This window comes from Cryptomeria japonica, chromosome 5, assembly GCF_030272615.1.
Source record: "Cryptomeria japonica chromosome 5, Sugi_1.0, whole genome shotgun sequence".
Lineage (NCBI taxonomy): Eukaryota > Viridiplantae > Streptophyta > Pinopsida > Cupressales > Cupressaceae > Cryptomeria > Cryptomeria japonica.
The window spans coordinates 776,941,981-776,968,356 of record NC_081409.1 but is presented as its reverse complement, the minus strand read 5'-3'; positions in this window follow the sequence as shown (position 1 = coordinate 776,968,356).

Below are 26,376 nucleotides of genomic sequence, written 5' to 3'. Positions count from 1 at the left end.
ATTAGAGGTGGAAGCAAGATACTTTCCTCCCATTTCAATAGCATTTCTCAACAGATCCTTATTGTGCGATAGAGCCTTTTTCCCACTATCAATATCCTTTGTCAGTTTGTCTCCATACTTCTTCTTGTGATTCTTTTTAGCATACAATTGAGCAACATCTTCTAGTGACTTGATGTGATCAGATTCATCTGCAACTAACTAACCAAGTTTTCTAATAGGTGTAGAAAGGTATTCTATAGCTATATCTGGTTGTAAACTAGACAAAATTTCTACTACAATTTGAATTGTTTCTGCCACAACCCTTTACTCTTTTAGTCTCTTCTTTTTTGCTCTAGATTGCATAACATTAGCAATCTTCATCATTTCTGATGCACTCAAAGTGTTAATATCAATAGGCCCTGAAATACTTAAAGAATCATCATCATCATCTTCAAGTTGTTTCTGCTTTTCCAGTTCAGGGGATACAACCTTAATGATATCCTTCTTTGTATTTTTCTCTATTGTTGTTTCAAGTGACTTTGTGGCAACACTTTTAGTAGTCTCCTTCTAAATTTCTTGAATGACCGGTGGAGATTGGTGGTGCAGAGCACGTAGCTCAAAGTTGTCTTTTCTTCCATTTTAGAGTTTTTGTGTGATTTCAAGATATTTTATGTTGTAATAAGGTGGAATAAATCCTATGATTCTTTTTGAAGCCATAGTTTGGTTGTCCACACTTTTGTTGTGCTCAGGATCCAAAATTGTCATTATCCTAAAATGTTGTCAAAATGTCAATTTTGGGTTTGTACAAGGTGGATGCTTGGAAACTTGCTAGAATATTTTTAAATGGTTTAAATCCATTTTGGGATGCCATTTGAGTAATTTTTCAAGCCTTGAGAGCCTTGGAGTGTGTTTTTGCACTCATAGGTAAAAGTTGTCAGAAATTGGTCATGACAACTTTTGCACTTTTAGGCAAAAGTTGTCCATGAAGGAAATGGTGTTGGAAGTTGGTTGGAACCAAATTAAAATTGTGTATAAAACCTTATAAGAATCTCCAATAATAGGTTAATCAACTTTTGATTTGTATTCAATTCATTTGCCAAGGATTTCCTATGCTTTTTCTCACGTTTGGACTATTTTTGCTTTGAATTTCTGCTTTTGTATGACTTGTACGGTCTGGTACAGTGCTCATAATAGAAGATGAAGTTAGGAATTTGTTTTATCTTTCTTAAAAGTATAATATTAAGGTCTGAAGTGCTTTGCATCAAAATTTATCACTGTTTTTGTATAAGTTGCTCACAAACCCTTGAAACTTGGTGTTTTGGTTGTAAAAATGCATTTTACCTGAGCATCCACAAATGGAACAAGTTGAAATCTAGTGGATGGCTTGGGTAGGCTCTTCAAATAGTTTTAGAGTAGTTTTTTTGTGTTTTTTCAGGCCACAAGGAGGAGAATGGGTGAGATGAATAACACACAAGCTTGTAGTTAGTGTGTGAGGGTAGCAGATATTGTTCATTTTCGGTGCCATGGAGAAGTGACACCCCATAAACCCATGGTGTTTTGTAAAGGTATATGGGTGTACTAAAATAATCCAATATTTTCTAGGTTTGTGATTTTGATTGGTGAAGAGTTTGGAGCACATCTTCCAAATCTGCCTCGAAGCCCTAAACCCCTTAAAAATAGCTCTTTTTTAGTTACCCTAGTTGTACAACAAACCTAGATGGGAAAATTTGTGATATTGTTTAACTTTCAAATGGGTATCCAAATATATAAAAAATATTTAGGGCAGGTTAGTAAATTTTGGGGAAAAAGACCAAAAAACAATCTAAGAAGGGCTAGTCAATTAGGCCTAATAGCAGCTGGTAGAAGCAAGTTGAAAGCCTAAGTTTTGGGAGGAAGGTGTAGACCTTGTCAATGCATAAAATGACCTTGAACAAACCTACAAAACATAACCACAACCTTTAAACATGTTGTTAGAGTGAATATCCTTGGTGGAGGTCTTTGGAGCCTAGTTGGAGCTTTGGGAACGTAGTAGGATACCATCTCAAAATCAAAGATTTGGGTCAAAACCAACAAGAAACCTCAAGAGGCTATACATATGAGGAAAGCTAGTAGATTTTAGGCCTTGGAGGTCTAAGGAGTGTGCCCTATAAAGTTACCTTGGAGGAGCTTGAGTAGAAGGGTGAGTAGAGGAGTTGGGGTGAGTAATGGTGAATTGGAGAGCTAGGTAGGATACCTCTGCATCAGAGTGGTATCAGAGCCATTATTTGAAATATTTGGTGTATGTCAGATTATGAAGAATCAGAAGCAAGTTAAATGCCTCCAAAGGCAATGACTCCAAAAGCCATTTGACAGATGGTGGCAGAGATGATAGAAGGATTGAAGGATATAGAGGGAAGTAGAGGAACCAAAGAGACAAAGAAGGAGAAGGGAATGGTTAAGATAGAATGGGGTGATGTGACTGATGAAGAAGTAGAAGATGGAGAGGTTATTCCTAGATGCAGTCAAATCCATTTCTCAGGACAATTTGGATGGATTACCCACATATGGAGGAAACCTCAATGGAGAAGAGTTGCTAGATTGGATAGAAGCTCTCAATAATCATTTTGATTACAAAGAGGTAGAAGAAGAGAAAAGAGTTAATGTGGCCAAATCAAGAATGAGAAGATCAACATTGGTTTGGTGGAATATGATGCAAGAAGAAAGGATACAAGAAGGCAAAAAGAAGATAACTTCATGGGAGCATATGAAGATCAGACTTAAGGCACAATTCCTTCCAGAAGATTATGAAGGTCAAATTCATAAGAGACTACAAAATCTAAAACAAAGGGAGCTAGATGTCAATGCTTACATGGAGGAATTCCAGAAACTAAGCCTCAGAGCTAAGAAGCATGAGAATGAGGTGGAAAAATTGGCTAGATACATGAATGGATTGAGACAAAATATACATGATGAAATCAATATCCTTACTCCTGATATCGTTCATAAGTGTTTTTAGTTAGCATTAAGGGCAAAAGACAAAATCAAGAGGAGGAGTGAACAAAATCAAAAGTCTGGAGGTGGCAGATCCTTTAGAGGAAGGGGCACTTTTAGTAGAGGACAACAAACATCAAGGAATAAAGAAAACTCAAGGCAAGAAGGTGGTGGAGACTCTTCAAGGGGGGCATTTAGAGGATCCTTCAGAGGAAGAAACAATTCTAGGGGCAGATTTGGAAGCTCAAGGAGAGGAAATTTAGTTTTCACCGGTAGATGTTACAATTATAATCAAGTTGGCCACACAATGGGAAGGTGTCCAGAGAAAGAAACCGGCTCTTCAAACTCATACATGGGTGAGAGAAGAACACAATTAGTGTAGGAAGAAGATAATCAAAGTGTGTCTTCCCCTCTCACCAAGGCAGGCCCAGTGACAGATGGTGAAAGTCTAATGCTAAGAAGGTCTTTGTTGAAGATTAGTCAAGCTCAAGAGACACCACAAAGGAAGAGTTTGTTTAGAACAACTTGTAAGTCTCAAGGAAAGATTTACAAAGTGATTGTAGACTCAGGTTCAACTGAGAATATAGTTTCAACTAAAATGGTGGATAAACTCAAGTTAAAGAGGTTGCCACATCTCACTTCATGCAAGGTATCATGGCTCAACTAGGGCCAACATGTCTTAGTTGATGAGAAAGCATGGGTAGACTATGAGATTGGTGAATATAAGGACAAGATTTAATGTGATATATTTCCTATGGATGCTTGCCATTTTTTGTTGGGATGTCCATGACAATTTGATGTAAAGGCTCAACATGATGGAGAGAAGAATAGCTATGTCATTATCAAGAATGGTAAGAGGTATCAAATGGATCCATTACCTGATCCATAAGAGGAAAAACAAGTGGGATCAAGTGTGATGATGATGAGTGGGAAAGATTTTCTTAAGGTGATGAAACAAGAAGGAGATCAAGGGTATGCTATTATGCTCAAACTTAGTGAAGAAGGTAAGGTAGATCCAATGGAAGAAGTGCCACAAGAGGTGAAGTTTCTACTCAAACAATATGTAGAAGTAATATGAGAAGATCTACCTGATTAATTTCCACCAATGAGGGATGTAAATCACCAAATAGACCTGACTCCAGGGGCAAGTTTGCCTAACAAGGCTGCCTACAAAATGACACCTAGTCAAAATGAAGCAATTGCCAAATAAGTGCAGGAGCTCTTGGAAAAAGGATTCATCAAAAAGAATTTGAGTCCATGTGTTGTACCTACTGTCTAAGCACCCAAGAAAGGGGGGAAATGGAGAATGTGTACAGATTCTAGAGTAATCAATAAGATCACTATAAGGTACCAATTCCCTATGCCAAGGATAGAAGACTTGTTGGAAAATCTTGGGAGTGCAAGCTACTTCACAAAGGTGGATTTAAAATCAAGTTATCATTAAATCAGGGGATGGATGCAAGACAACCTTTAGGACCAATGCTTGTCTCTATGAGTGGTTGGTCATGCCATTTGGCCTTACCAATGCACCTAGCACCTTTCAAAGGCTAATGAATGAAGTCTTCATTGAGTTCATAGGTAAATTTGTGATTGTATATCTTGATGACATTCTAATCTTTAGTAGGTCCAAAGAAGAACATCTCAAGGATGTGGAGATGGTCTTGAAGAAGCTGAAAAAGGCACAACTCAAAATAAACCTTGAAAAGTGTGAGTTTCTCGAGACTGAACTTGTATATATTGGTTTTGTCATTTCACAAGGTTTTCTAAAAATGGATCCTAGTAAGGTTGAAGAAATCCTTAGTTGGCCTACACCTAAGAATATCAGTGATGTTAGGATATGTCATGGGTTAGCATCCTTTTATAGGAAGTTTGTAAGAAAATTTAGTCATGTGTGTGCTCCTATGCTCAATACTATCAAAGGGGAAGTCAAATGTCAGTTTAGGTGGACAGAGGAGGCCCAAAAGGGATTTGAGCTATTGAAAAATAAGATAGCTAAGTTACCCACCCTTAGGTTACCTGATTTCAATAAGTTATTTATAGTTGAGTGTGATGCTAGTCAAAGAGCAATAGGGGTTGTTTTGAGTCAAGGGGGTCTTCCCATAGCCTTTTTCTCTGAAAAGTTGAATGAAGGAAAAAAAAAGTACTTTGTGTATGACTTGGAGTTGATTGTCATGGTGCAAGCCTTGAAGAAGTGGTGTCATTACTTCCTACCCAAAGAGTTTGCAATCTATACTAACAATCATGCCCTTAGTTTTCTCAATGGAAAAGAGAAGTTGAATCAGAAGCACCTCAAGTGGGTAGAATACCTACAATCTTATACCTTCACTATCAAGCATAAAGGGCACCTCAAATAAAGTTGCTGATGCACTTAGTAGGAGAGTCATGACCATACAAGAGGTTAAATTGCACACTGTGGGGTTGGAGGAGTTGAGAGATCTCTACAAAGAAGACAAAGATTTTGCTGATATATATGCTACATGTTGTGATTTTTCTAACACTTCTCATGTTTCCTACTCAGAGTATATGATGTAGGAAGATTTTTTATTTAAAGGATATCTCTTTTGTATACCCCAATTCTCTATGAGATAAAGCATCATTCAAGAGAAACATCAAGGGGTCTAGGAGGTCATTTTGACAATGATAAAACAATGGAGTGGGTTAATCAGTTCTAATATTGGCCCAAGTTGCAATCAAAAGTAAGGAGATTTGTTGAACAATGTGCCATATGTCAGAGAGAAAAAGGATCAGAAATTAATGCAAGTTTATATCAGCCCTTAGTCATATCCCAAAGGCCTTGGGAATGTTTGAGCATGGACTTTGTGTTGGGTTTACCAAGAAAACCAAGAGGATTTGATAGTGTTTATGTGGTGGTAGATAAGTTCAGAAAAATGGCTCACTTAATCCCTTGTAAGAGTACCAATGATGCCACCTATATTGCAGGTCTTTTCTTCAAAGAAATAGTAAGAATCCATGGACTTCCAGTTAGCATTGTGAGTGATAGGGATGTTAAGTTTTGAGTCACTTCTGGAGAACCTTATGGAAGAAGTTGGGTACTAGACTCTCATTTTCATCTTCCTACCATCCACAATCAGATGGTCAAAATGAGGTAGTCAATAGGTCCTTGGGTAATCTCCTAAGGTGTCTCACTAAGCAACATGGTCAGACTTGGGACTTGATGCTCAGCCAAGTAGAGTATGCATACAATGATTTAGTCAACTGGAGCACAGGTAAAAGTCCTTTTGAAATTGTTTATGGAATGCATCCTAGAAGTGTCTTAGAACTTAGTGATATTAGCATAATGACCCATAATATTTCTCAAGGAGAGAGCTTTTTTGAAGGTATCAAGGAAATTCATCACAAAGTATGATAGTCCTTGCAATAAAAATCAGGAAAATATAAGTAAAAAGTTGATCAATCAAGAAGGAACTTGCAATTTAAGGTTGGAGACTTAGTTTTGGCTTATCTTAGAAAAGAAAGACTTTAAAAAGGACAACCAACCAAGTTGATGATGAAGAAGATTGGGCCACTCAAGATTGTACATAACTTTGGCCAAAATGCCTATGAGGTTGAACTACCTCCTTCTTTGGCCATATCTCCTATTTTTAATATTTGTGACGTGTATCCCTATAGGGGAGAATCTCATACCTCTCAGATAGATACCACATTGAAATTTGAAGAGGTCTGGGTGAAGGATTTACCAATTAGTCAACTAGTTCAGTCGAAAACCATCTTGGATACCAAGGTGATCAAGAAGACAAGAAAGGGCATCTACAAACATTATCTTGTGAAATGGGAAGTTATACCTAATTCAAAGGATATGTGGATGTCACAAGTTGACATAATTCATCATTGAGTGCAACTAGTAGACCTAATAACTCAAGGTACTTGAGTTCCTTGCCCCAGGGGAGTATGGTGCAGAGAACCTAGCTCAAAGTTGTCTTTTCTTGCATTTTAGATTTTTTGTGTGATTTCAAGTTATTTTATGTTTTAATAATGTGTAAGAAATCCTATGATTCTTTTTGAAGCCATATTTTGGTTGTCCACACTTTTGTTTTGCATAGGATCCAAAATTGTCATTATCCTAAAATGTTGTCAAAATGTCAACTTTGGGTTTGTACTAGGTGGATGCTTGGAAAATTGCTAGAATGTTTGGAAATGGTTTAAATCCATTTTGGTATTCCATTTTAGTAATGGTTGAAGCCTTGAGAGCCTTGGAGTGTGTTTTTGCACTCATAGGTAAAAGTTGTCAAAAATTGGTCATGACAACTTTTGCATTTTTAGGCAAAAGTTGTCCATGAAGGAAATGGCATTGGAAGTTGGTTGGAACCAAATTAAAATTGTGTATAAAACCTTTTAATAATCTCCAATAACAGGTTAATCAACTTTTGGTTTGCATTCAATTCATTTACCAAGGGTTTCCTATGCTTTTTCTCACATTTGGATTGTTTTCGCTTTGAATTTCTACTTTTGTACAACCTGTATGGTTTGGTGCAATTATCATAATAGAATAGGAATTTAGGAATTTTTTTTATCTTTCCAACAAGTATAATATGAAGGTCTTAAGTGCTTCAGATCAAAAGTTATCACTATTTTTGTAAAACTTGCTCACAAACCCTTGAAACTTGGGGTTTTGGTTGTAAAAATGCATTTTACTTGAGCATCCACGAATGGCACAAGTTGAAATATAGTGGATGGCTTGGGTAGGATTTTTAAATAGTTTTAGAATAGGGTTTTTGTGTTTTTGCAGGCCACAAGGAGGAGAATGGGTGAGATGAATAACACACAAGCTTGTAGCTAGTGTGTGAGGGCAACATAGATTGCTCATTTTCGGTGCCATGGAGAAGTGACACCCTAAAAAACCATGTTTTTTGAAAAGGTATATGGGTGTACTAAAAGAGTCCAATATTTTTTGGGTTGGCGATCTTGACTGGTGAAGAGTTTCGAGCACATCTTCCAAAATTTCTTGGAAGCCCTAAACCCCTTAAAAATAGCTTTTTTTCAGTTACCATAGTTGTATGACAAACCCAGATGGGAAAAGTTGTGATGTCGTTTAAATTCCAAATGGGTATCTGAATATTTAAAAATATCTAGGGGATCTTAGTAAATTTTTGGGAAAAAGACCAAAAAATAGTCTAAGGAGGGCTAGTTAATGAGGCCTAATACCAGCTAGTAGAAGCAAGTTGAAAGCCTGAGGTTTGGGAGAAAAGTGCAGACCTTGTCAATGCATAAAATGGCCTTGAACATACCTGTACAAAATAACCACAACCTTTAAACATGTTGTTAGATTGAAGTTCCTTGGTGGAGGTCTTTGGAGCCTAGTTGGAGCTTTGGGAACCTAGTAGGAGACCATCTCAAAATTAGAGATTTGGGTCAAAACCAACAAAAAACCTCAAGAGACTATACCTAGAAGGCAAGATAGTAGATTTTAGGCCTTGGAGGTCTAAGGAGTGTACCCTAACAAGTTACCTTGCAGGAGCTTGAGTAGAAGGGTGAGTAGAGGAGTTGGGGTGAGTTGAATTGGAGAGCTAGGCACAAGACCTCTACATCAATTGGGGTTTCTCTAGTTGTTTCATTGCTAGTGGATTCACCACTTTTATATGAGTAGAAAGTTGAATCTGACCCCTTAGACTTTGGTTGCAAAATCAATTTCCTACCTTTCTTCTTTGTCTCTTTCTTAAGATATACTTTGGGTTTCGGTTCCTTTTTGGTTAGGACACTCCTGGTAACCCTAGTACTCTTTGTTTATGGAGATGCTTCATCAGACTTTTTATTCTTTCCTTTTTTACTTTTAGCAAGTGTAGTTCTAGTTTGTTCAAGTGCTTGTTGGACTACCACAATGTCCAATTTTGTCTGCTTCTTGTCTACAGGTGATGCTAATAGGGTATTAGCATAACCAACAAGTAAGTCATGGTTAACCTCATAACTCATGTCTTCCATTTCTTCTTCTCTTGGCTAAATTGCTTGAATTAAGGAAAAGTCAGTGGTAATAGTGAAGATTATGTCCTTCTTAAAGTATTTTACCACATCTTCCGGTAGCCTCATTCTCATACTAATCTTCTTTTGGAACTCATTGAAATACTTGTTTAGGGTAGCATGGAAAGTATCTATACAACCTTGATGTTGTTCTTAATTTGTGTTGAGACTGGTGAGTCCTTTGACCACTCAATGACTCCAATTCCTAGTAGAAAGTTCTGAAAGTAAAAGAATAGACCAACTAATAGTTGACCATACTTGAATTTCAGACTACTATCCTTCTTGATAGATTACAAATTCAAAAAAAGTTGTCTTTTGATAGCTTCATAGAGATCATAGTCTGCATTATCAACAATCATTATGTGAGCTGTGTGAACTACTTGAGATGGAATACTGTTAAGGCTACTGTAGTAAGATACTTAGTAGCCTATCACCATTGCTACTAGTTTTACTACAGGGTCCTTAATATTGTTGATGGAAAAAGCATGCCCATCAGATGTAGAACCAATTAATTTGAAGACAATATCCTTTAGAATTTTCCTTAGCTCAGGTACTTCACCAGTTGAGAAATAGCTAGTCATAGCCTGAATGGCTTCCTTTGTAATTGTGTGGGTCCTTTCTAAGTACATGTTTTCTCCATGAACTCTACTCAAAATTATTTTGATATGTGCTTCTTTGAAATCTTCAAGAAAATAAGAGGCATTATGAAAACCCTTTTCTAAAACCCTAGCATATTATGTCTTAATTTTACCGTCCTCATCACAAAGTGATTTCAACTGTGTATAGATGTATATAGACCCCAAGTCTTCTAACTTGCAGTCTATATAACCGGACAAATCACCTTTCACCAAAACTCTATTTGGAACTTGTGACAATGCATTATATGACATAATTTGTTCTGCCATTGCATCTTCAATAGGCTCAAAAGTGATCATCAACCTCTCTACAAACTTTGAATTAGATGCCATTCTAGATAAACAAGATTCAAGGTAGTATGTTCAAACAAATACCTTGTTTCATGCACGTTGCCCCGTTTACCAGTTGAAACACCCAAGTGCACACTAGTTTGACTTTCTGTAACCTTCAATTCAGCTCAATTTGTCAAATCATGAAACAATTCGACAATTAACAACAAGACAATCTTACTTAGCTCTACAATCACTTCAAATTTCTTTCTCAAATGAGTTAGAAGACAAAGTAAAACTCACTTTTATCCTTTTTACCTACTACAATAAATGCTTGCCCATTAGGGTTACAAATCCTAATTTCACCACTCAAGTGGAAAACCGGTTGATAACATTTTGAAAAAAAGTTACCGAAATTTCATGATTCAAAATTCTTTCCCGCTCATTTTTCAAAAGGGGTTTGGAGATGTTTTACCGTTAACCTCCCCTTAGCCATATTAAAAAGGCTTAAGTCACCAGTGCTAGGTTCTCTTCACTGGGTGAAGGAACAATTTCTTCTTTGGGTGACTCATTACTTTTCTTCTTCCAAGTTCGATTCATTTTCTCTCTGGTTTTTTCAACATTAACTTTCTGCTTTCCTTTCTGATCCCTAGAAGAGTTGACCGGTTTGCTATTTTTGGATCTATAGAATTTTGGTAAGTGCCCCAGTTTATTATAGTGATAACAGGCCATACCAGATGATCTCCAAGGTCCTGCATTTCCTCTTCCTATTCTTCTTCTGTAGTTCATAGCCACATGACCAAAGTTATTACAAAAGGTGCAAATAACATTTGTTACCTTTTCCATCTCGAATGGACTAAACTGGTTGTCGTAGGATCTTTGCTAGTTCAGGTTTACCTAATTATCAAAGTTCCTTATCTGGTTACCATTTGGTCTTGTATGCATGTGTGGCATGGGATTATTTTCTCCATATCTACACTCAACAAATCTATGTCCATACATTCCACATGTGAAGCATTGACCTTAAAATTTATTGAACACATACCTAGTATTAGTATTGTAGTTTGCATTTCTATTAGGTTTGTCCATACAAACATTTACAGTTTGACTAGGTTTATGGAAAATGAAGCAGATAGGTTTAAAGACCTTCTTATCTGTAGGTTTATTGATCTTAGGAGAATATTTGTTCTTAGGATTGTTTCTCTTTGTACCAGAGGGTTCACCTTTTTTAGTTGTGTGAAAATGAAGTCCAGAGATATCACCCTTCATTCTATGTGATTGAATTTGTTCTTCTAGCATGGTAGAGCTTTTGACAAACTTTTCCAACTTCTCATTGGCTTCAGTAAGTTGTTTGATGAGATTTTCATTATGCTTAGATAGGTTCTCTTTTAGAGATGATGCAAGCTCAAGATCTAGCTATAGGTTCTCCTTTTCTTCTCTTGCAACAATCAAATTCTCATGCATATTGTCTTTTCCCTATTTGATCTTAGTAATCTCTTGATCTCTTTCCTTGATAAGATCTTCAATAGCTCTTCTGGCTTCCAGTTCCTGACTCATGAGAATAGTGAGACCTTCTTTCTCTCTCCTCAAATTTAGTTTCTCACCATTTAACTTTTCAACTTCCTCTACTAAAGCATCAATATTGACTTCATCTGAAGAACTATTATCAGATATCTCTAATAGTTGTTCAGTAAGCTCTCTCATTTTGACTTGAGAAGCTTTCAGTTTGACCCTTAGGTTTTCAAGCTCATTTCTGCTAGCTTCCATCTCTCTAGCCATCTCAAACTAGCTCATGTCCCCCATGGTGGTTTGAAGGCTCCCTTCTAAGTGGTTAGGCTTCAAAGAAGTTTGGCTCTGATACCAATTGATGGAAATCAAAAGCACTAAGAGGGGGTGGTGAATCAGTGACATGAAATAAAATACTACTTCAAACACTAATCGATAGATGAACTTAACAAAGCTTTTAAACACAATGCATGCAATCCATAAATATATAACAACATCCACAAAAAGTAAAGCATCCACCATAGCACAAGTGTTTATACGTGAAAAATCCAAATAGGTAAAAACCACGGTGAGATGAGACTCATAAGTTAACTATTTGCAGTAATAGATAACTGACCTGTTAAGGTCTACAAAGTGCTCTACTAGGAGAGAATCTTGTTAGAGATCCCAAAGATCAATTAGAAGCTTATACCTTGTTAAGAGTAATACCCTATTAGGAGTAACCTTGCTAAAGGATTTAATAATCCAAACTAATGGATCACCCTGTTAGAGGATTTATACATTGAAGCTAGTTAGAGCTTACCTAGTTAAGGAATTTGATTCTATTGTAATGGTTAGAAAACAATAAGAATGATTTGATCTGTTCTAAGTAGCACAATACTTTCTTGATCAGATCCTTCTAAGTACATTCAACATTTCTCTTCAACATGCTCTTTATCTTAACACTTATTTCACTTCTAAAAGATTTCACTCTTCATGCATACCATCAATTGTTGAAGTTTTATAGAGATGTCAATATATATAGACATTTAGATTTCATGTCGGCTTAGGAAATCATAACACAATTTCCTAGGTGTAATGTATCTAGACAAGTGACCAAAACTCATCACAAAAATTACTGCGAAGTAGTTGGTGCTGGTAAATCATCACAAAAATTACCACCAAGTAGTTGGTGCTAGTAACTCATCACAAAAATCAACAAATACTAGCTGGAACAATCAATACCAGTTTTAATAAAACATATAAACCATTGTCCTAGAGTCTCTACTTGATCTCCATCTGAATCTTCATTTTGATGCCAACTTGGTATAAGCATAGGTTATCTCTTATGCACATACCGGTTGACATAAAGTACCAGTTAGAGATAAACCTCTAACATATCGGTTAATAGTGTAAATAATTGAAGTTACACCGGTAGTCAATATAATCATATGTGTGTGTGAGAGTGTTTCATCAATGAAAACAAGTGATGAATACATTACAATCATCATCAAGCCACAATGATCTTTGAGGGAGGCTCTATTTAGGTCTCTAAAGTCCACACACAATTTGATGTCCCCATTCTTCTTCCTAATTGGAACAATATTGGCTACCCAAGAAGAATGCTTGATTGGAAAAATAATACTAGATTTAATAAGCTTGGATAACTTCTTTCCCATCAAAGGCTCAATTATGGGGTTTATGGGTCTTTGCTTTTGTCTAACTAGCTTTGTATTAGGATCTAATTGTATGGTATGTTGATCTAAGATAGGGTCAAATCCTTATAGATCCTCATATGTAAAAGTAAAAATATCATTATATGTAGTCTCCTTTCTTTGTGGCTAGGTTCATTGCTCTTCTTTTCATCTAACCATCAGTGTTGAAGATCCCCTCCAAGGTGATTAATCCTTTGGGTAGCTTATTTGAGCTTAGCTGGTATTAGGGTTTCAAGCAAATCCAAAGCAAATATGAACAAACAATTATATGCAGATTTAAATACAAAAGATAAAGAAATAAAATAGGACACAGATAACACAAAGATTTAATGTGGTTCACCCAGAATGGGTTATGTCCACCATACACAGTCGTCCTAACAATTATATGCAGATTTAAATAGAAAAGATAAAGAAAATAAAATAGGACATAGATAACATAGAGATTTAACGTGGTTCACCCAGAATGGGTTACATCCACCATACACAGCCATCCAATCTTTCTTATTATCCAGCAAAAATAATACATCAACCTTACAATGCCTTAAGCATCCCAGCAGCTTATAACATGCATTTTTAGGGCAACAAACAAAGTCAGCCCTTTTAGGGTTTTATTACAATGTCGGTTTTCATCAACAAAAAATGGCAAAAAAAAATTCTCGAGGGCTACCGCCCCCAAACCCCCACTTTTCTCGGGGGCTGCCGTCCCCGAACCCCTACCTAGCCCGACCCCAGACCCTGGCTAGGATACGTGCTGAGTGTACAGTACTTTGCTAATCAGTCACCACATTTCAACAATCTCCCACTTGGAGAGTGATCAGGCTCCACACCGAACAATCTTCCACTTGGAGACTGATAGTACACGACACCACTATACATGCAACATCTGCTGGATAAAACACTAGAACTTGAATGGTATAAATTCCACAATTATCAATCAAGAAGACCAACAGAAACTAATAAAGAAATCAGCTTCTCCTATGGAACTGCCTTTGTGAACATATCGACAGGATTCTCACTTGTGTGAATCTTCTGAAGCCATAACTGGCCCTCGTCCAAAATAGTCTGGATGAAGTGGTACCTGAGTTGAATGTGCTTTATCCTTGAATGAAAAGAAAAGTTCTTTGCAAGATGAATGGCACTGTAGCTATTAGTATACAATGGGCGATCCTCCTATGTCTAACCCAATTCCTCCAGAAAACATTGTAACCAAATCATCTCCTTGTTGGCTTCTGTAGCAACAACATACTCAGCTTCAGTGGTTGAAAGTGCAACAACCTTTTGCAGCCTAGAAACCCAACTGACTACAGTTCCCCCTATAGTAAAAACATACCCTGTAGTACTCCTCTGTGAATCAATATCACCCGCCAGATCAGAGTCAACAAATCCACTTAGAGCAGCATTAGATCCTTTGAAACATAATGCCTTCATAGTAGTTCCTTTCAAATACCGAAGAATCCATTTCACAGCATTCCAATGTTCCATACCCGGATTACTCATAAACCTGCTCACAACTCCCACTGCATGTGCAATATCTAGCCTTGTGCATACCATTGCATACATTAGACTGCCAACAACTGATGAATACAGGATGTTAGACATTTTATTAACCTCTTCTTGTGCCTTTGGGCACATCTCCTTAGTCAATTTGAAATGACTAGCCAAAGGTGTACTAACTACTTTTGCATCTTGCATGTTAAATCTTTTCAACACCTTCTTTATATACTCACTTTGGGTCAAATTCAAGGTTCTATTTTTCTTATCTTGTGTAATCCTCATACCGAGAATTTTCTTAGTTGCACCCAAATCCTTCATAGCAAATGACTTGGATAATTTCTATTTAAGATCATTTATATGTTGCATGTTAGACCCAGCAATAAGCATGTCATCAACATAAAGCAACAGGATAATATAACTGCCATTATCAAATCTCTTAAAATATACACAATGATTAGAATGACATCTATGATAACCGTGTTTAGCTATGAAACTATCAAATTTTAAATACCATTGTTGGGATGCTTGCTTTAGGCCATACAGACTTTTCTTCAACCTGCACGCCAAGTTGTCCTTACCTTTGACCTCATATCACTATGGTTGCAACATGTAAATTTCCTCCTCCAAATCTCCATGGAGAAAAGCTATTTTGACATCTAATTGTTCAAGACGTAAATCATCTACAACCACAAGACTAATTACAGTTCTAATTGAAGTCATTTTTACAACTAGAAAAAATATTTCATCATAATCTATACCCTTTTTCTGTGCAAAACCTTTTACGACAAGTCTGGCCTTATATCTTTTTTGACCTCCTTCCTCCTCCTTCAGCTGATAAACCCATTTGTTAGGCAAGGCTCTTTTTTTTGCAAGTAAAGGGACTAAGTCCCAAGTCTTATTTTTTATCAAGGAGTCCATCTCCTCTTTCATGCCTAGCTCCCACTATTGTTTGGCATCTACCTGCATTGCTTCTTCATATTCTTTTGGTTCACCAGAATCTGTTAATAAAATAGAATACAAAGAAGGAGAAAATATTTCAAGGGGTCTACTTGTCCTCGTAGAACATCTAACACTTGAAGGAGTTTGTGGGATAATTTGTTGTTGTTGAGCATCAGGTACTTGTGGCATTTCATTTTCAGGAATCTCATCCAACACCACATATGCTTGTTTGTCCTGTTCATGCTTCTTTTCTTGCATCTGCTCTTTATACATAACCTTCTCATTGAATATAACATCTCTACTTCTAATTATTTTCTTATTTTCAAAATCCCATAACTGATAGCAATATTCATCTATCCCATATCCAATGAAGGTACATTTCTAATATTTAGCATCAAGCTTGGTTCTATTTTCTTTATCAACATGGACAAAAGCTTCGCAACCAAAATTTTTTAGAAATGAATAATTTACCTTTTTACCAGTCCATGCCTCCTCTGGAATACCACCATCCAAAGGGGTTGAAGGTCCTCTATTTATCAAATAGATAGCAGTATGTACAACATCTACCCAAAAATGTAAGGGCAATCCAGCATGCAATCTCATGCTCCTCGCATGTTCCATGATGGTCCTATTCATTCTCTCTGACACACCATTTTCTTATGGAGTTCCTGGAACTATCTTCTGCTTTTGAATCCCATTTAAGGAATAGTAATCTTCAAATACTTTGCTGCAATACTCACCTCCATTATCCGATCTGAGACACTTCAACTTTTTTCCTGTCTCATTCTCAACCAAAGCTTTCTATTTCTTAAAAGTTTCAAAAACATCTGATTTTTGTTTTAGGAAATATACCCATGTTTTTCTAGTTGAGTCATCAATACAAATAACATAATAACAAGGGCCACCAAGAGATGATACCTAAGCCGGTCCCCATACATCTGAATGTACAAGCTCTAACTTCCCACTCTTCTTCTCTTTCCCAAGCTTGATAAATCTGACTCTTTTTTGTTTACCATAAACATAGTTTTCACAGAACTCTAAATCAATCTTCTTTAGTCCTAGCAATAGATTTTTGGAGTGAAGGATTTTCATCCCTTTCTCACTCATGTGCCCAAGCCTATGGTGCCACATTATCGAATCTATTCTTGCAACATTTATTGTTGTTGTCCCTGCAGTAACTTTATCTATAGCAGCTAAGGTAGAGTAAGTGTTACCAGTACACAGATATAATGTGCCTACCTCGCACCTTTAGCTACTACTAATGATCCTTTAGTGACCTTCCACATACTATCTGAGAAGGTAACTATGCAACCTTCACTACCTAGTTGCCCTGTAGAAATTAAATTTCTTCTTAAATTAGGAACATGTCTTACCTCCTATAGAAACCAGTCATTACCATTCTGCAACTTAATCTTTATCTTTCCTTTTCCAACAATTTGATAGGGCTCATCATCACCCAAATATACCTGTCCAAAATCACCTTGAACATAATCTAGAAAATATTTTCTATGGGGTGTGGCATGAAATGAAGCCCCAAAATCTATTACCCAGGAATCATTAACATTATCCAAACATAAGATTAAAGCATCTTGTAAAGTATTACTTGCAATATTAGCTTCTTTACTGTCATTTTCATTTTTGTCTCCTTCTTTGTTTTTCTGAGACCAACAGTCTTTCTTTAGATGACCAGGCTTTCCGTAGTACCAGTAATCTTTCTTTCCTCTAGATTGAGAGCGTCCTTTCTTTGACTTCCCTCGTGACTTCTCATTCCCAGGGCCTTTTCCTCTTTCCTTTGATCTTCCTCTGTTCTCCACATTCAAAACACTACCTGATGATGTTGAAGTCTCACCTATACTTTTCCTTCACATTTCCTCGCTTAGGATAACACCAACAATATCATCAAATACCAAAGTATTTTTACTAGAGACAAAGTTACTTACAACCATAACCAAGCTATTCTAGCTTTCTGGTAAAGAACATAAAATCAAGAGAGCCCTAACCTCTTCTACAAAGGTAATTTTTACCAAAAACAATTGACTAGTAATTGTATTAAATTCATTTAAGTGCTCCGCTATAGTTCCTCCCTCACTCATTTTCAAATTAAACAAACGCTTCATAAGAAATACCTTATTCGAAGCTAAGGGTTTCTCGTACAACTTAGCCAATGTTGCCATCAAATCTATAGTCGTTTTTACTTCTGTTATATTGAATGCTACAGACAACGCAAGACACAATCAAATGGATCCCAGTGCCTTTCTATCTAAAATGTCCCACTCTTCATTTGATATTGTGGTTGGTTTCTTTGCCTTTCCTTCCAATGGCTGCCACAAATCCTTTTGATACAGGTAATCCTCCATCTGCATTTTCCATAACTGATAATTCTAGTCGTTAAACTTTTCGACCTTGAATTTGGAATCCTCCATTGCTCCCACTTAAATCTGAAAGTCCTGCCAATTTATAGAAAACCTCGCTCTAATACCAATTGTTAGGGTTTCAAGAAAATCCGAAGCAAATATGAACTAACAATTATATGCAGATTTAAATACAAAAGATAAAGAAAATAAAATAGGACACAGATAACATAGAGATTTAACATGGTTCACCCAGAATGGGTTACGTCCACCATACACAACTGTCCTAACAATTCTATGCAGATTTAAATAGAAAAGATAAAGAAAATAAAACAGGACACAGATAACACAAAGATTTAATGTGGTTCACCCGGAATGGGTTACGTCCACCATACACAGCCATCCAATCTTTCTTATTATCTAGCAAAAATAGTACATCAACCTTACAATGCCTTAAGCATCCCAGCCACTTATAACATGCATTTTTAGGGCAACAAACATAGTCGGCCTTTTTAGGGTTTTATTACAATGTTGGTTTTCATCAATGAAAAATGGCAAAAAATATTTCTCGAGGGCTGCCGCCCCCAAACCCCCACTTTTCTCAGGGGCTGCCACCCCCGAACCCCTACCCAAGGCCCAACCCGACCCCAAACCTCAACTAGGATACATGCTAAGTGTATAGTACTTTACTAATCAGTCGCCATATTTCAACAGCTGGATGATCTATCCACATATTGGTCCTGCAACATGTCCTGCTTCTTATGTGAGAACTCTTCTTCATCTTGGAGGAAGCTCACAATCTGGTGATCTGATTCAAAGACTTTCCAATTCACTTGGTTATCAAGCATTGCTAGTCTCACCACAATTATATTATTTTATTCTTTCTCTACTATAACATGAGATGGAGTGTCATATTGAGCACCAATTTCTGCTAATAGGTCAACACGTTTATTTTGATTTCAAGGGACACTAGAAATATTGAAGGCCTCAAATCCTTCAATTAGGTCCCATGGTCCTTATCTTTCTCTGAGAGATTGGGGATCAATGGGATCAAACTGAAATGCATTTTCCCACTCATCAAGTAGGAAATTGGGAACCTCCTCTAATTTAGTTGTAGGATCTCTTTTTAAAATTTCTTCTGTCTCCTCATGGAGGGTACAATTCATATTGATAAGACTTGGGGTATAGGGCTCTATATGATCATTAGCAATAGGCTCATCCCTAATGGTGACTTTGGTACTATATCTTGTCTTGAACAACATGTGTGACCAATTAGAAGATAGGTAGCCACCTACCTTAGCAGTGAATTCCCTAGATAAACCAATGGAAAAATAAGAACGAAGGTCAATTATTGAGATGTCTTACAAAACTCTACAACCTGGGCAAGCATGCAAGGTCAAATTTAAATCCTTAATGAGTCCAATAGTCTAAACTATTATGCCATCAAGTTACACAACTCCTCTTGTGATAGGTTCATACTTGATACCTAAGTGGTCAGCTATTCCCGTAAGCATAAATGAACTATTAGCCGCACTATCTATAATGAAATTATGGACAATATTATTTCCTATGATTAATGATATAAATAAAAAGAGGAAGGCTTACTAATTTTCTTTGGGTTCTTTACCTCCAAAAACTACACTAGGCTTGTAAAGATTAAAGAGCTACAACCTTGACTGGTATCCTCTCCAACATCCATACCCTTTAGGGATTTCTAAAGAAGGTCTCTTTGAGATGGGATAGCAAGAGTATCCCACATAAATACATTCAAGATAGCCCTCTTCATTTGTTTAACAATTTTAAAGGGAAGAACAACCTTATTAGGGATCTTAGCAACAACGAGGTCCATTTTTTATATTATAGGAGCCTTAGCTAGTTGTCCTTGCATAACCTTTTGACTCACATCCTACTCTTTGTTCAAAGTAGCCACCTTATAAGGGGTCTTTCACATTGTAGTCTTTGGCACCCTATGGAGCTTGAGATGTTGTGGTAAATGAAATGTTAGGGTCTATGGCCCTCCCTTTTGACCTCATATTGCTAGCCACATTGTCCCCACTTGTCTGATTCATTCCACAAAAATCATCCTTGTGCCAATTCATAAAAGTTGTATCTCCTTGTGGATGACTGAGAAAGTCAAAAAATTATTGCTGCCCTGATGTTGTTGGCTCCTCTTGTGCTACTAGGGCCTGAGAAAACTCACCATTCTGGCATGAGGTCTGATTGTATGGCTGATTGCATGGGACACACCAATCTTTCTCTTGAGCAAGATTATTATAAATTGGCATTATACCCTTAGAGGTTCTTGCATCTATGGGATTCAAATTGTTTAAGGGCCTAGTATTGCTCCATTGGTTTTGCCCTTGAAAATTAGGCAGGTCTATTGCTGATAGTTTAAATGATTTGATGCTTGATAAGGCCTAGTGTTAGGCTCTGGTAACCGTCTCTTGATTGAGACCAATTCTTTTCCATACCCTTGCAATTACTGGCTCATATTTTACATTGAAGCCTCCATAGCTGCCCTGAGTTCTTTGATTTTAGAAGTTGGAGGGGGTGCAGGTGTAAGCAAATGGCTTGAAGAAGCCATTGGTATTGGTGCTAGAATGGGTTATTGGGTAGAAGCCTCTGGAAATAAGGGTGTTGGAGGCATAGGAGACAACTTCCCTACCCGTATTAAGTAATTTTGTGCCCTTAAGGAAGTCTCATAAGCTAATGGGATATTATCTCCTTGCATAGATTGAATCATTGCAGCTATGTCATCGTTCAAAGCCTTAAGAAAATATAGAAAAACATGGTTTGATGAAGGCTTTACTAATTATGGGATTATTTCCCGTGTCTTTTGAAATCTATAGTTGAATTCACCCATGAACTCATGGGGTGCTCTTTTTATTGTGGTTAGTTGCTCCATAAGTGATAGATGATCACTTTTGTGCATACACAACAATTTACACATATACTCATACTACCCCCTAATGTATGCATAAATACAAAATTATCAAAACACACATACATATTTCTACTCCCCCTTTGACAACAATGCCAAATTGAAAAAGAAATATATATATATATATATAGAAAATTTGTAACACAGTGTTTAGCATATACATCAGTAACAAAAAAACTGTATCAAAGTTCAAGCATAAGCAATTCTCATGAAAATAATATTGTAGCTTGTCTTCAATTGTGACAAAGTATTTGTCCACAACTTTGACACATTCTTTGTATACTCAAATGTAGACAACAACTATGAATGGAATTCTTCCATTGAGTCCAAGGTGCAGGGTTCAGGGGTTGCTATAATAGCTTCTGCATTAGAGTAGACTCTCTATAATATGTTTACTTGTGATGTGAGAAGACTCTTCAGTTCCTTTAGAGACCAAAGTCTCTTAGCCTTCTCATTATCATATATATGCAGTTTGTTATGTGAATCATCTATAGATTTGTTAAATGCAAGTATAGAGTCCTGGAGTGGGACATATGCCGTGCATATCCTTTCTAGCTCTTGCTTTGTTTCTGTTTGTCTTTTCAAAATATCTGAATAAAAGAAGGAAACCTTAGAGGTGGAAGCGAGATACTTTCCTCCTATTTCAATAGAATTTCTCAATAGATCCTTATTGTGTGACAAAGTCATTTTCCCACTATCAATATCCTTTGCTAGTTTGTCTCCATACTTCTTGTGATTCTTTTCAGCATATAGTTGAGAAACACCTGTAGACACCCAAAACTGTCATGTATAATTAAATAAATATTTTATTTATTTAATTATCTAAGCCTAATTCTTCTATTCGAGCCTTATTTCTCATTTGAATAAATACATTTATTTATTTAAATTATCCTTTTCCTAAATTAAATAAATATCTTATTTATTTAATTATCCCATTTCCTCTATTAATTAAATAAATCTTTATTTATTTAATTAATTCATTAGCTTTTTCTACACATCACACATGTCATTCATCTCTTAATTCATACACTACCTACCCCTTTCATTATTTTATTATTTCTTCTACCTACCCTCTAATCCTAGCCGACCTCCTTTTTACACCTTTCAATCTTATCCCTTCATTTCATATTGTGTCTTCTATTTAAGGAGATGCTTCCTTCATTATCAAACCCTAATGCCCTAATGACCTAATGAACTATTTTTGATCATTTGACTATACTACGATCCTACTTGCAACCACATTCCATTCTTTGTTGAGCTCTTGTGCACATAAAATCTGAGAGCAAATATATCAAGCAAGATCAATGGAGATAGGAAGAATGGAGATCAAAACCTTGTTGGACATGTGATGGAATAATCTTTGTGATTTCATTTGATTCGCATTGTCTTAGGTAATCTTCATATGTTATGGTGGATCTTTGTTGTTGTTAGGCTAGGGTTTGGTGGTTGAATTCATTTAGCCTTTCAATTTTGTTATTATAGTTATCCATTTTCACCATTAACATTTTGGCATGCCTGGTGGGACATGGATTTTTCTTAGATCTGTGTTTTTTGCAGATTTTTCTAACCCTATATTGCTGTTTTGTAAAACAATTTGTAGAATAACCTTGTGCAGCTAGGGTTTTGGACCAAAAATCAAGATCTTGGAGAGATTTGATCATATCTCACAAACGGCTAGGAAATTTTGTACCAAATTTTTTTTTCAGGTTGAAGAAAGTATCAGGAGCTCTAAATAAAAAATTCAGATTTTTTGGAGCACATTTGCATTTTATATGAATTTTCTATGAGTTTTTATAAAAAATTAATTTTGAGAGCAAATGAGAGAATTTTTTGGATTTTCTTACATTTTTGGAAATCTCTCATAATTATACATAGGATCTGTTCTTTGTGATTTTAATTTTGATGCACAATATTTCCCTAAAAATTGGATCTTTAAAAATTAGGGTTTTTCCTTATTTTGATCATATCTCACAAACGGGTGTGAATTTTGGCATAAAATTTTTCGTACAGGTTAGGAAAAGTATTAGAAGGATCTAGTACAAATTTCAGATATTTTGAATTGATTTTGCAATTTATATGAATTTTTAATGATTTTTCATAAAAAATTAATTTTGATAAAAAATTAGCAAATTTTTTGGATTTTCTTACATTTTTGGAAATATCTTAGAAGTATACATAGGATATAGACTTTTCAATTTTAAATTTGATGCGAAATAATTCCTCAAAAATCAGATCTTTGAAAATTAGGGTTTTGCATTATTTTACTCATATCTCACAAAATGCTTGGATTTGTTGTAGAAACTTTTTTATGTAGGGTTGGAAGACCATTTGAATTCTCTAGTAAAAATTTCAGATTTTTTGGATTGATTTTGCATTTTATATGAATTTTTTATGATTTTTCATAAAAAATTAATTTTTGGAGCAAATTAGCAAATTTTTTGGATTTTCTTACATTTTTGGAAATCTCTTGAAATTTTACAGGTGTTTTTTCTTTATGATGAATCAGATCTTTGAATTGGTCAACAAAACGCATTGTTGAAGGCCCCTATTTCTCAAAGTCTTTTGGATCTAAAATTTACCTAACTTGTGTGCTTGCAGGAAGGGATGATCATTTGAAACAATCCAAACTAATAATAAATATTTGTTGTAGGTCCTTGGCAAGGGTTTTTGGATTTTTATTGTGTGCCTTGTTTTCATAGACTAGCAAACACTTCAATTGGTGCACTAAAATTGAATTATTGTCTTTTGTGTCTTGAGCAATAGGCTCTTTTTGTTTAATCTTTAGAGGGCCTATCTTCCCATGTGGTCATTAGGACTACTAGTGAAAAGAGAACGACCCAAGTGGTAGCAAGGAAAACCCACCTCTTTCGAACCACTATAAACAAATGTATTCATGGTGAAAACTATGGATAACGTGTGCTGATTAGTTCATACCGACACTATGTCTCCCCATAAACCCGTTTGATCAAATTTATTTGATCATTTGTAGGGCGTAACCCCTACCGGCTGGGAGCCTTCTATATTTATAGAGCTGAAAGTGCCGCATGTATGGCCACATGAGCGGATGCCCTTACTAGCACCTTTTTGTTTTAGAAGCCCAAATCCTTCTAGTTGTTGGGGCAAGAGGTCGGACCTCTGGTAGCGGCCCACACACATATGGTTCTTAGTAGAGATAAAAAGTTTGCCACGGGGAGTTTTCATGGGGACTGATGCTTGGCTGACCTGAGAAGTGAGTGCCGAGGGTGGAGGTAGTGAGGTCAAGCATCTAAGTATCCTCTCTGAATAGCGTAGCCTCAAGGGTAAAACCCCATGTGGGATCAACAACTATTGTCTTGGCCAGCCATAAGAATTGTGCTTGACTTATTTTAAACATTCAAACATTCAAGACCAAACAGCAAATCATTGTGTCTTCAAGTGTATGCAAAACAATTTTACATCAAACAACACACTTTTCTTGGAGTCATTGTCAGTCTAAACACTTGCAAACATTGAGTCCTCATCAACATTGTGTCCTCTTGTCATGAAAAATAGTCAAACATTCAGATTTGGTCACAACCAACAACTTCACAAATTGGAAAAATTTTACAGTCCAGCAAACAAGAGCAATTAGTTTCAGAATTTTTGAGCTTCCTAGGTTGTGTCTCTAGGTTTTCATCTAGCATTCAACTTGTCTTTGGGTCTCACCTAGTCCATCATTGCTTCACATCTTGCTTTACATTCACACTTGTCTAAACTTGAGTCAAAAGGTCACTTGCTTGTCCTCATCATACTTTGTCAACACACTACATACAACAACACTTTGCTAAGTGGTCCCTCATCAAGGTCTATCACCTTTGGGTCTCATTTGGTCTTTCTTAGAGTCAAGGTCAACTTACCTCATCAAGAGAAACTATCCTCTCTTTGGAAGTCACACCTAGTCTACTACATACATACTTGGTCTTACACTTTGGACATTGCAAGTACACCTCAGATTCATTTACACTCCATCCAACTCTTGGTCTTCCATACTTTTTCCATTTTCATCTAGTCTCACACATCTTGGTCAATACCTAGTTCATGGTTGAAACTCGTCTTCAAAAATCTAGGAGAGAAACTAAAGAGGCTCAAGAGTCTGCAAACATGAGTTCTTATGAGTATGACAATGATGTCTTTTTCAATACTGATCATAACACATTACCTGACATGGATGCCTATAGAAACATTCCAAATGTTGAGAACATGGACACTACAAACAACAATGATACACATAATGACAATATGGACAACTTTTCAGTACATTCAACAGACGTGGAAGAATCCATTATGGACCCTTGCTTCAATTGACTGATTGAGGAAATAATGAGGAGAGATAGACAATACTTCTTACAAATGATGGCACAAAGTGGAGCCAAGATACCTCATGATTTTGACATGTCTCAAATAATGGAAAATCTACCTTTGCAACAAACTCACTCCAACATGGATCAAAGGAGGCCTAATAGTGGAGGAAATAGAGGACCACATCTTGTGCCTGAATCACCATCATCTTTGTTTCAAAAACCAAAGGTCCCACATACACATGGTCAAGCATATGACACTCACCTTCGCAGACCATTATGGAAGTCTTATGTAGAAAGATATGCTCAATCACATACCAATGCTAAGGATCAACCACCAAAGCAATTGGATATTCAAAGGCATGCTCAAAATTTGGACACAAGGAAACCCCGTGTCAAATTTGGGGGCAACACATTAGAACATGACATGCCTGTAGAGTATGGTATACATGGACAAAATAGATATTTCGTTCCTCAACATGAATCTATACCAAGTGGTCCATATATGCAGCATCACTATAGACCTCCTCCATATGAACATGTGTATGATCAATATCATCCATATATGCAACATGTTTCTCCTCCAATTGGTGCCTCAAGCATGGGGTATGGTCCAAGAAGTCGATCTCCACCTAAGAGCAATTTGGAGCAACAAATCAGGGACTTACAAAAGAAAATGGAGGACATAAATACACCGAAGCCAACATACACAATGAGAGACATATGTCCTTATCCATTCGACAAGAGCATTCCAATGCCTCCATTTCCTACACACTTTGTGACACCTAAATTTGATAAGTATAGAGGAAAAGGGGATCCTAAGGCACACATAAGATAGTTTTTCACAGCTTGCATTGAAGTAGCTTCAGAAGAGACATATTTGATGAGATTATTCCCACAAAGCTTAGGTGATCAAGCTATGGAATGGTTCTCCCAACTCCCACCTGGTATTAAGTCATGGGGTGACTTAGCAGAGGCATTTATTCAACATTTCTCCTACAATATAGAGACAGACATATCAGTCACTACTTTATGCAACACCAAGCAAAAAGAGGGAGAGTCTTTTGCATCATTTTTACAAAGATGGAGAAATCTAGCCAGCAGATGCTCTTGTGAAACTCCACAAAAACAAATGGTAGAAATGTTCACCCAGAATGTTAACAAAGACACTGCTATGATCTAAGGAAAGCTTGTTTTTCCACCTTCAGGGATGTTATTGAAAAAGGCTTAGCAACAGAAAAGGTCCTAATTGAGCAAGGAGTCATTAAGATATTTAAGGAGAACAAAGATGACTTTAAAGGAAAAGAC